We start from the raw sequence: 11053 nt of genomic DNA, 5'->3' as shown, positions 1-11053 counted from the left end.
ACTACGGAAGGATCCATGTGGACTCGGCACAGTTCTTCTCATACACGATCTCCCTTGAGTGAGGGGGGAGTCTAACTACAAAACGTGCCATTTTCAAAGCACTCATTTAAAGCATTATTATTATTATTTCAAAGCATTATTTAAAGTGTGTGAGGATGAAAAGTAGAACTCTGCAACTTATCTTAAAAGAAAGCGCAAGTTCCAGGAGTTTTTGTTGTCTGACTAACAGAACACGCAAATTCAGGCAGTGAGGTCCTCAAGGAATGACATGCATCTTTCCCTGTTGTCTGCCCTGTGGTCCTGTATCTCCTAAGCACTTATTATATTTCCTTTAAAGATATAAGACACTTACTTTGCTTACAAATGCAATCCAAGTGTGAATAAATAAATGTATTATCTCTTAACACCCCCCTTCCATGTTCCTTTAAATAGAAAAATGTGCTAAATCTCCCTTCATATCCTGTTGGGCGACAGCTGCCTCACCTATGGTTTTAAAAACAGACTGTAACTCGATCTTCTGAAATCCTTTCTTGAACTGCAGCTCATTCTGTTGAAGAAGTCCTGGGAAAGAAGTCCTATTGATATTGTTGGTAGTCTCCAAAAGGTGAGGACGGTAATTGGGCTGAAGGCAACTGGGAGGGGTTTTCAGCAAACTGAGGACCACTGGGAAATTGTGCAGAGGCAAATCTTGTCAACAAGATACCAGCTCCTTCAGTTAAAGCTAGGAGAATGCCACCCATCGCGGCTGACCCGACCATGGCCACTGGTCCATTTCTCCTGGCCAGGATGGCTCCTGTTAAGGCACCACTTGTGATGGAGTTCCAGGGGGTCTTCCTTCCCTCTGACCTGAACCATACTGGAGTCAATCATGGAAAGCTCCCCAAACTGCAAAGCTCCCTCCCAGCTGCGGAGCCCTGGTTTTAGCAGCTGTCAAACTCGTGTGCAGTCTGTGGTTTACTCCCACTGGAGAATTGCGAAAGCCTTTGATTGCTTGAAAGATACCACCACCTATAGTATCTATCGTAAAGGCCCCCCCCCCACCCCCAGTCATCCACAATTTGCCAGGGGCATGGCTCCCATGCATACTCCTCCATCTTGGCTCCAGCAGCCGAGAAGTAAGGTCTGAATGACAAAAAGGGGCTAGATCTATGCGACAACAGTGGAAGGACATTCTTTGAGAGGGAACAGCGATATTCTGTTGCTGCAAAACAGCAGGGTGTCTCAATCTTGACATATTTGAGAAACAGAAAGAAGACTAAGTCGATTGATGCATGGAAGTAAGAGAAATGCAGTCGTAGCAGATGAGGCCAGAGAAGTACTTAAGGGCCAGTTCATATAGTTTTGTAGGAGACTGGATTTTTATGTACGCACAAGGATAGTGTACCTGATGATAAGGTGTATGAAAAGAAAAATCCACCCACTGGCAGAGAGACACGAGAAAACGTGTCTGTTTTGGTGTAAACTGAGGTTGAAACACTATATATTATGTGCTTGTGTGGGTGTATGTCTTGTGAATATATATACACACATATATATATAACTATATATATTTAACTATCTTGAGCATTTATATCCATAGACCAAATATCATATCCGATTGAGGTTTCTTAGTGTACGATGAATAATCTAGGAATGTCCAATTAGAGGCACTAACACAAAAATATGTCCTAGGACAGTTAACCTAGTAGAAGGGCAACTCAACCAGAGTGGAGTTAACCAAGATCATTACATATGAAAAGAGGCCTCACTGTCGTTATCTTCCATGGGCCCCCTGGGATACTAGGAAGACAGAAATTTCTAAATTTATTTGTAATAACGTTTGGAAAAGAGGAGGAATGTACCGCCACCCCACGGGCCCCCACCTAAAGTACAGGGCACAGGGCAACCACTCTAGGTGCCCTTTTACGGGACCAGCCTGCAGGCTGGTGACAGTCCTGCAGTATCTAACAGAAGCAAATGCAAAAACATCTCTGGAACGACAAGATCTTAACTCAGGCTATACAGGGCTGCCACAGATAAAACTGTGCTGAAAATGAACTTACGTTACAATTACACAGAACACATAAGGAAACAGTCTACTGTGATCAATTGCCAGTAGATGATAACAGCAGACAACAACAAATAGAATCAGAGTTGCAAAAACTTTAGACTGTCAAACTATCACCTAGAAGCAAAAAATTAAGCATGATTCAATGATTTAAATGAGATATCTAAAATACGCAAAAATGAAACACTATAAAAATATTCAGATTTGAAAAAGAATCAAATATAACATCAAAAAATATCTATAGTCATAGAAAAAAACCCTTCATAGATGTGCTAATCAGCAGATTAGACCTCGTGAAGAAACTTAGAGAACTGGAGGAAGGATCTGAGAAAATTCCCCAGAACATGACACTAAGAAAGATGACATAAGAGACAGAGAGGGCAGAGGTCAACAGGCACGTCACTGGAATGCCAGAAAGACAGAAGCCGGAGAGCTTGAGGAGGGATAATATTAGAAGACACAGTGTCTGGGAGTTTTTCATAACTGATGAAAAACAACACTCTCCATATTTAGAAAGAACATTTACTCCTTAGCAGGATAAATAAAATTAAATTTGCATCAAGGGATGTCACTGTGAAACTACGGAATCCTAAAGAAAAGGACCAGAGCTTAAAAGCATCCAAAGATGGCAAAGACCACTTCAAAAGGAAAGAACCCCCTGGTGGCAGACCGTTCAGAAGACCCTGGAATAATACTTTGAAAGTACGGGGACAAAAGAAGCGTCAGTCTAGATTTCTCGCTCTAGGTTACCATGATTTAAGAGGGACAGAAAAATAAAGTAAATTTTCAGATACAGCTTGGGAGACTCTACCACGAATACTCTTGCAGAAAAGCTTCTAAGGATACAGAATATGTATATTTCTTCTTACATATTCGCATATCTATGAACATGAGCTCAGAAAATAGAAAAAGATGAAACAAGAAATTATGAACAAAAAACTAGTGTGAATGTGCATAAATGTAAACAAGCTGTGACTTGAAGAGACAGCTGGTTAGAATGGTGGGAAAAAACACCATATATGCTCTTGAGAAGACACATAAACATATGGATGCAGACAGTTGCAATATTTATGAAGAAAAAAGATATAACAAATATTAACAAAAAGAAAACTGGTGAAACTACACAATAATAGACATAATGGATTTTAAGGCAAAGATAGTTATTAAGGATTAAGGGTACTTAATAATAAAGGGTTCATTTCATCACAAAAATATAATAGTTCTAATCTTGTAAATGCCTGATTGAATATACTTCAAGCTATAGAAGGCAACACTGCAGGATGTCAAAGAAAAACTGACAACTTCATAATCATAATGATAGAGTTTAACATTCATTCTCAGAAACTGTTAGATTAATAATAATAATAATCTGTCAAAACCAATTTATTTACCAAACTAATGTAATGCTTATTAAATAGCTTTAGTATTCCCTGATTCCTCTGCTCTTAGCTTATTCTGCCACTTGTGGTAATGCAAGATAAAATAAAGGTGATACAGATTGGGTAATTAACTGATTTACCCAAGAAATATTTACTACAGGACCTCGAGGCTCCAGGCACTGTTCTAGTCTATGGTGTCACAGCACTAACAGAAAAGGTCACTGCTCTCCTGGAGCTTACATTCTAGATGGGCACACAGAAAACTAACAGATAACCATATAAAACGTTAAATGTGTATGTTTAGACATTAAATGTCAACATAGTAATATAAATACTAAAAAGAAAATTAAAGCAGAGTGAGTAGTGCAGGAGTTGGGTGCATAGTTTGTTACCTTACAGGGCTCTCAACTAAGCACCCGATGCCCAGGAGATGAGGGAGCAGAGAAGCAAGAGGGTGCTCCCTGCAGGTCTCTGAAGGGACAGCTGTCCAGGCAGGTAGGAAAGCCAAAGAGGGAAGCCTGCTCCGCCTCTGCAAGAACAGCCAGAACTGAGGCTGCAGTGGAGGGAGTGAGGGAGACAGCGTTGGGAGGGCAGCTCAGAGAGGTGTGTGTCGGGGTGCTCAGAGGGTGCAGCACTTTCTAGGGTGCGGTTTTTATTCTCAGTGATGTGGGAAGCCATTGCAGAGTGAATGGAAGAGCAGTGTGATCTGGCTTCCAGTTTTAAAGGGTCACTGTGGCTGTTTTGTGGAGAACACGGTGGTGGGGAGGGTGCGGGGGCCAGGGCTGAAGCAGGGAGCCGGGCAGGAGGCTTCCGTAGTAATCCAGGGGCAAGACAACAGTGGCCGAGACCAGGGCGCAAGCAGGAGAAGGGACAGGAGGAGAGGGATTCTGGGTCTATCCTGAAGATGGACAAAGGATGAGTCTTTCCAGGCAGCAGCAGCCACCCATGTTATACTCTCTCAGGTTCTTAATGCCTCGGATTTGTTTTTCTTTTCAGCTTCTCCACTCCCATAGGCTATTGGGTCTGAAACAACTGTATTTAAAAACTGATCAACTGCAACATGCTTTTAAAAAAAAAGCTTTGAAGAAGTTGTAAATACTGCTGAGAGCTCTCTTTGAAAATCCATTCCGCATAAATAACCTGCTCATTAAAAGGCAAAGGGAGTGAAGGGCATTGGGGGGTGGCACCTCCTCAGTAACTCAGGCACCAAGGAAACTGGATCTGAGCGGGCAGGTCAGAGGCAAGGTCTTAGACAAATGGCAGAGAAAGAGGAGTTTCCTGGCCCTTTCTCCACTGTTTGCTGAACAGAAAAAGGAAAGATAGCTGAATGGTTGTTTTGGAGACACAGGCAGACAGCAGAAAGCTGTGCACAGAATCTGCCTAGTTCCACAGTTAACTGGACAAACCAGCAAGAGACAAAGTCTAGTGTATTCATTAAACACGTGCCTCAGTAATAGCAGCTTTCCTGCAATTTTTACAGCATTCTTTCTGATGCTGACTGCTGTATGAGAAAGCTTACAGTGACAAAATCTTAGCTACAGCAGAGGAGAGGATTTAAAAATCACAAAACCAATCAGTAGAAGAATGTATAATACAGTTTCACAAGGGCTCCTGAGAATGGGATTTCACGAACTAAAAATTAAGAAAAAGACTGCTGACAAATTTACATTTCAGAATTGACTCGTCTGATCTTGCCTGGAACCTCTGAAGCTGAAAAGTTAGACCAAAAGCTCTCAGTCTGCTTGCAAAGGGAATGAAGAACCAAACCTTTGCCCAACAAATTGTAAGGCGCTCTTAAGGTGAATATCTAACTGACGGGCGGTGCCCGAGGAATCGCCCTTTTCCATGATAAAATGGTGTTCTGTCCCTTTCTCCTAAATGCTACTGGATGCATTTTCCCCTGGACTCTAATTAGAAGCTATGCAGGATGCTGACTGCATTTATCATTACCTGCAAACTATAAAATGTCCATCAAAAGTCAGGTTCTCAGTTGTGAGCAAATCTAACCCAAGATAGACCTCGGTGCTACATAAGTGAAACTCCACTGTACTTGCAAAGATAGAACTTCCTCAAGCAAACGTCCTTATGGTTAAACAGACTCAGGAAAAAGATCTGAAAGTACTTCAGACAGTATACAAAGAGGTAATATTGCAAAATTTGAGAATTCTCTAAAGTGCTTAAATTTTGGGGGGAAACATAATTTAGTTGTTAGAAGTTTTGTCATGTAATGATGAAATCAAACTATTTGAAAATAACTTTCTAGAAGTTAAAACTGCAAACAACCCAGATGGCCTTCAACGGGTGAACAGTTAAACAAACAATGGTACATCCAGTACCACGCAATACTAGTTAGCAGTAAAAAGGAACAAACTATTGTTACGTCACCATGAATCTCCAGGGAATTATGCTGAGAAAAAAGCCAATCCCCAAAGGTTACACACTGTACAATCCATTTATTAAATATTCTTGAAATGATGAAATTATTGAAATGGAAAAGATATTAGTGGCTGTCAGCGGTTGAGGACAGGGGTGGAGAGGTTTGGGGGGAGGGGAGCAGGAGGAAAGTGGGTGTGGTTATAACAGAGCAATACCAGGGATCCTTGTGGTGATGGCATTGTATCTTGACTGTTCTGGTGGATACAAACCTACACATGTGACAGCACACACACGTGTGATAGAACACAAACTGGGGAAGTCGCTAAATAAGATCGGTGGACTGCAACAATGTCAGTATCCAGGTTGTGCTACTGTGGTATAGTCACATGCAAGATGTTATCATTGAGGGAAACTGGGCAAAGAGTACATGGGATCTCTTTCTATTATTTCTTAAAACTATATGTAAATCTAGAATTATTTAAAAGTAAAAAGTTTAATTTGAAAAAAGTAAAGAGTGGCTGGAAGACTTGATAAACATATCAGTTTGACTACTGATTCACTGTCAAAGGTAAACTGATAAAGCTTTTCAGAATTTGGCTTTTAATAACAGTATCAGGAGAATCTTGCAGTGGCTAATGGTGTCACCAAATGCTGCTTACTAAATGTAGAATTATTCTGCCCTTTGAAAATAGCTAGAAAAATACAGTTTTGTATGTTAGGGCAACTCTTAGAAGCCAAGTAATCCAGGAATTCAGTCACCTATTGATGTATAACATAAACTCATTTTAAGTGTGTAAATCAATGAGTTTTGAGAATGTATAGACCCGTGTAACCACCATCACCACAAAGAAGATATTGAGCATTTCCATAGCTCCAAAAAGTTCCTTCATGTCCAGTCCTAGTGAATAACTTATCTGCTTTTGGTCACTAGAGACTAGTTTTGCTTTTCGAGAATTTCATATAAAGACAACTATATAGTACATATTGTTTTGTGTCTAGATTCTTCTGTCTAGCATAATGTTTTGAAATTCTACCAGGTTACTGGACATAGCAGTCATTCATTTTGATTATATCTGGGTGGTATTTAACTGTACAGATGTACCATAATCTGTTTATCCATTCACTTATTGAAGTAACATTTGGGGTAGTTTTCAGTTTTGTCAATTACGAAGAAGGCTGATATGAACAAGAGCATAGAAACCTTTGTTGGGCATGTTTTATTTCACTTGAGTGAATATGTAGTAGCTAAATTACTGGATTGCACAGAAAATTACGATAAACTTTATAAGAAACTTCCAAAATGATTTCCAAAGTGTTTGTACCAATTTACACTCCCACCAGCAGCATGCTTCACAACCTCACCAACACTTAGTATTGTCCATCTTTTCCTTTTAGCTATTCTGGTGGGTGTGCTGTGTTATCACACTGTTTTAATTTTGATGAACTCCAATATATCATCTTTATCTTTTCTTTTCTTGTTTGTGCTTTTTGAATCCTATCTAAAAATTATCTGCCTCGTCTGAAGTCACAAAGATTTCCTCCTATGTCTTCTTATACAAGTTTTATGATTTTAGCTTTTAAATTTAGGTCTATGATCCATTTTAAATTATTTTTTGTTTATGGTGTGAGGTAAGGATTGAGGTCCATTTCCCCCTGATACTGACAGACAACTGTTCTAGCACTATTTGTTGAAAAGACTATCCTTTCCTCACTGAACCAACTTTCTATCTTTGTGGAAAATCGATTGGCCATACATGTATGGATCTATTTCTGGACTCTATTCTGTTTCATTCATGTATACATCTGTTCTACCAATTCTATGTTGTCTTGATTACTGTAACTTTATAGTAAGTTTTGAAATCGTTTAAGCCAAATCCTCTTGTTGTCCTTTTTCAAAAATGCTTTGGCCACTCCAGTTCTTTTGCATTTCCAAATAAATCTTAGAATGAACTTGCCATTTTTTACAGAATAGCCTGTTAGGATTTTAATTGGGATTATTTGAATGTATAAATCAATTTGGAGAAGACTGATATCTCAACAACATTGAGTCTACTAATTCAAGAGCCTGGTATATTTCTCTAGCTAGTTCTTCTTCAATTTCATTCAGCAATATTTTGTAATGTTCAGTGTAGTGATCTTGATATTTCTTGTTAAATTTATCTTTAAGAATTTATATGTTTTGATGGTAGTATAATTAGCCTTGCTTTAAAACCATTTCATTTGCCAGTTGTTAATAAATAAAATCTATTTTTGTACATTGACATTTTTCTGAGATCTTGATAACTTCACTTATTTGTTCTAGTAGTTTTTTTTTTTTTTTTTTTGCTGAGGAGGATTCCCCATGAGCTAACATTTGTTGTCAATCTTCCTCCTTTTGCTTGAGGAAGATTTGCCCTGAGCTAACATCCATACCAATCTTCCTCTATTCTGTGTGTGGGTCACTGCCACAGCATGGCTGCCAACGAGCAGTGTAGGTCTGCACCCAGGAACTGGACCTGGGCCACTGAAGCAGGGTGTGCCAAACTTAACCACTAGGCCCTGGGGCTGGCCCCTGTTCTGGTAGCTTTTATGCAAAAATGACGTCAACTGAAAATAGAGTACATCTTCCTTTCCAACCTGTATGCCTTGTCTTGCCTTATTACACTGGCTAGGACCTCCAGTAAAATGTTGCACAGAAGTGGTAAACTGGACATGTTTACATTGTTACTAATCTTAGAGGGAAATATTTCGTTTTTCACCATTAAGTATGAAGCTGGTAGTAGGTTTTTCACAAATGTCCTTTAAAAGGTTGAGGACATTTCCCTCCAATCCTAGCCTTCTGAGAGTTTTTATCATAAATGGATGTCGAACTTCGTCAAATTCTTTTTTCTGCATTTATTGAGATGGTATCCTTTATTCTTTACATATGATGAATTATATCAATTGGTTTCAAATGTTAAATCACCCTTGCATTCCTTTATATTGCTAGATTCAATTTGAGAATTTCTATGTGTATACATATAAGGAATATTGGGATGTTGGTCTGTAATTTTTCCCTTCTTGTAGTTTTTGTATGGTTTTGGTACCAAGATGATATCAGCCTTATGAGTTGGGAAGTTGTTCCTCCCACCTCCCCCAGCTATTTTCTAAAAGAGTTTATGTAGGATTAAGATTATTTCTTCCTTAAATATCTGTTATTCACCAATAAAGCCATCTGGGTCTGGGGTTCTCTTTTTGGGGAGGTTATTAATTATAAACTTGATTTTAAAAATAGATATAAGAAGACTTAGGTTTTCTATTTTTTATGTGTCAGTTTTGGAAATTTGTGTCTTCAAAAATTTTGCTGGGGGCTAGCCTGGTGGCGCAGTCATTAGGTTCACACGTCTGCTGCAGTGGCCCAGGGTTCTCTGGTTTGGATCCCAGGTGTGGACCTATACACCGCTTGTCAGGCCATGCTGTGGCAGGCGTCCCCACATATAAAGTAGAGGAAGATGGGCCCGGATGTTAGCTCAGGGTTAGTGTTCCTCAGCAAAAAGAGGATTGGCAGCAGATGTTAGCTCAGGGCTAATCTTCGTCAAAAAAAAAAAAATTGTTCATTTCATCTAAGTCCTCTCTCTTAATTCTAATAGTGGTGAGTTATGACGTCTTCTCTCTTTTTTTCCCCCTTGATGAGTCTAGGCATAACTTAGTCAACTTTACTGACCTCTTAAAAAATAGCTTTCGATTTCACTTACTTTATTTACTGAGTTCCCATTTTTCTATTTTATTGATTTCGGCTCTGTATTATTTCTTTTCTTCTACTTTGGGTTTTATTAGTTATTCACTTTCTAGCTTCATAATTGGAAGTTTAGATCCTTGATGATTTTAGGCTTTTCTCATTTTCTAATATAATTATTTTAAACTATACATTTGTCCTGAGCATTGCTTTATGCTGCAACACAACATTTTTTATATATTTTCACTGGGTTCAAAATATTTCCTAATTTATCTTTTGATTTCTTCTTTATACCATGGATTACTTGGAAGGGTGATTGTTTAATTTCCAAATATTTGGGAATTTTTGCAAAAGCCTTTTTTTTTTTTTACTGATTTCTAAGTTAATTTTATTGTGGTCAGAGAATGCACTTTGCATGAATTACAGGATATTTTTCAGACTTGTCTTATAGCCCAGAATACTGTAGATCTTAGTAATGTTCCATATTCATTTGAAAAAAACTATGGATTCTGCTGTTGTTGGGTGGAATGTCCTGTAACTGTCCAGTTGGTTGACAGTATTGTTCAAGTCTTCTGTGCCTTTACTATTTTTATCTATTTGTTCTATCAATTACTGAGAGAGAGTAGTGAAAAACTCTCCAATTAATTGTGGATTCAGTTTTTGCTTTATGCATTTTTTGAAGCCCTACTATTACAGAAATATACATTTAAGATTCTTATGTCTTCTTGATGAACTGGCCTCTTTGCAGCCTTCTTTGTCTAATATTAACAAAACCACTCCAGTTTTCATATGAGTAGTGTTTGCATGGTATGTCTGTTTCTATCCCTTTACTTCTAACCCATATATGTCTTTATATTTAAATTACTGTCCCCTCCCCCAGACAGCAAATAGTTAAGTCTTGCTTTTTTTAATCCACTTGGGCAATTTCTGCTTTTTATTTGGAGTTTCTAGACCATTTACATTTAACGTAATTTATCAATATAGTTGGTTTAAATCTACTATCTGTTTCTTTTATATTTATCCCATCTGTCCTTTGTTACTTTCTCTTCTTTAAGATTTCTGTTGCCTTAATTGCATATATTTTCACAATACATTTTATGTTATTTCTCCTGTTTGCTTCTTAACTACCATTTTTTGCTTTAATTTTTAGTCATTGATCTAGGCCAGCATTTATTTTGATATAACCTGTTCCTTTATTATACATTCAAATATATTCAAAAGACTACCAGTATAACTCATATACACATTTTATACTGATATATCCATAATGAACTTTCAACACCTATAAATACATTGCCAGTTCTTTTCATCTAAACCCCCACTAACTCTCACCTCTTCTAGATTATTCTGAGGCAAATGACAGATAACATATTATTTCATCTGTAACTATTTCTGTATGTATCTCTGCAAGGACTTTTTAAAAATATGAAAACAATAGAATTTTTCCATTGAAAAAATTAACAATAATTTCTTGATAGCATTAAGGAGCCTGTCACTGTTCAGATTTCCCTGATTGTCTTTTAAAAAGAATTTTTTCACAATTTGTTTGAATCAAGA

At 38.0% G+C, this 11053-nt stretch overlaps 1 pseudogene; it reads right to left on the bottom strand.

Moving 5' to 3' along the window:
* Positions 1–575: 575 nt before the first annotated feature.
* LOC124231881 (mitochondrial import inner membrane translocase subunit Tim17-A-like) lies at positions 576–1094 on the bottom strand (annotated as a pseudogene).
* Positions 1095–11053: the final 9959 nt, after the last annotated feature.

Source organism: Equus quagga, unplaced genomic scaffold, assembly GCF_021613505.1.
Source record: "Equus quagga isolate Etosha38 unplaced genomic scaffold, UCLA_HA_Equagga_1.0 HiC_scaffold_10800_RagTag, whole genome shotgun sequence".
Classification (NCBI taxonomy): Eukaryota; Metazoa; Chordata; class Mammalia; order Perissodactyla; family Equidae; genus Equus; species Equus quagga.
Note: the sequence above shows the minus strand (reverse complement) of the source record. Positions and strands in the feature narration are given on the sequence as shown.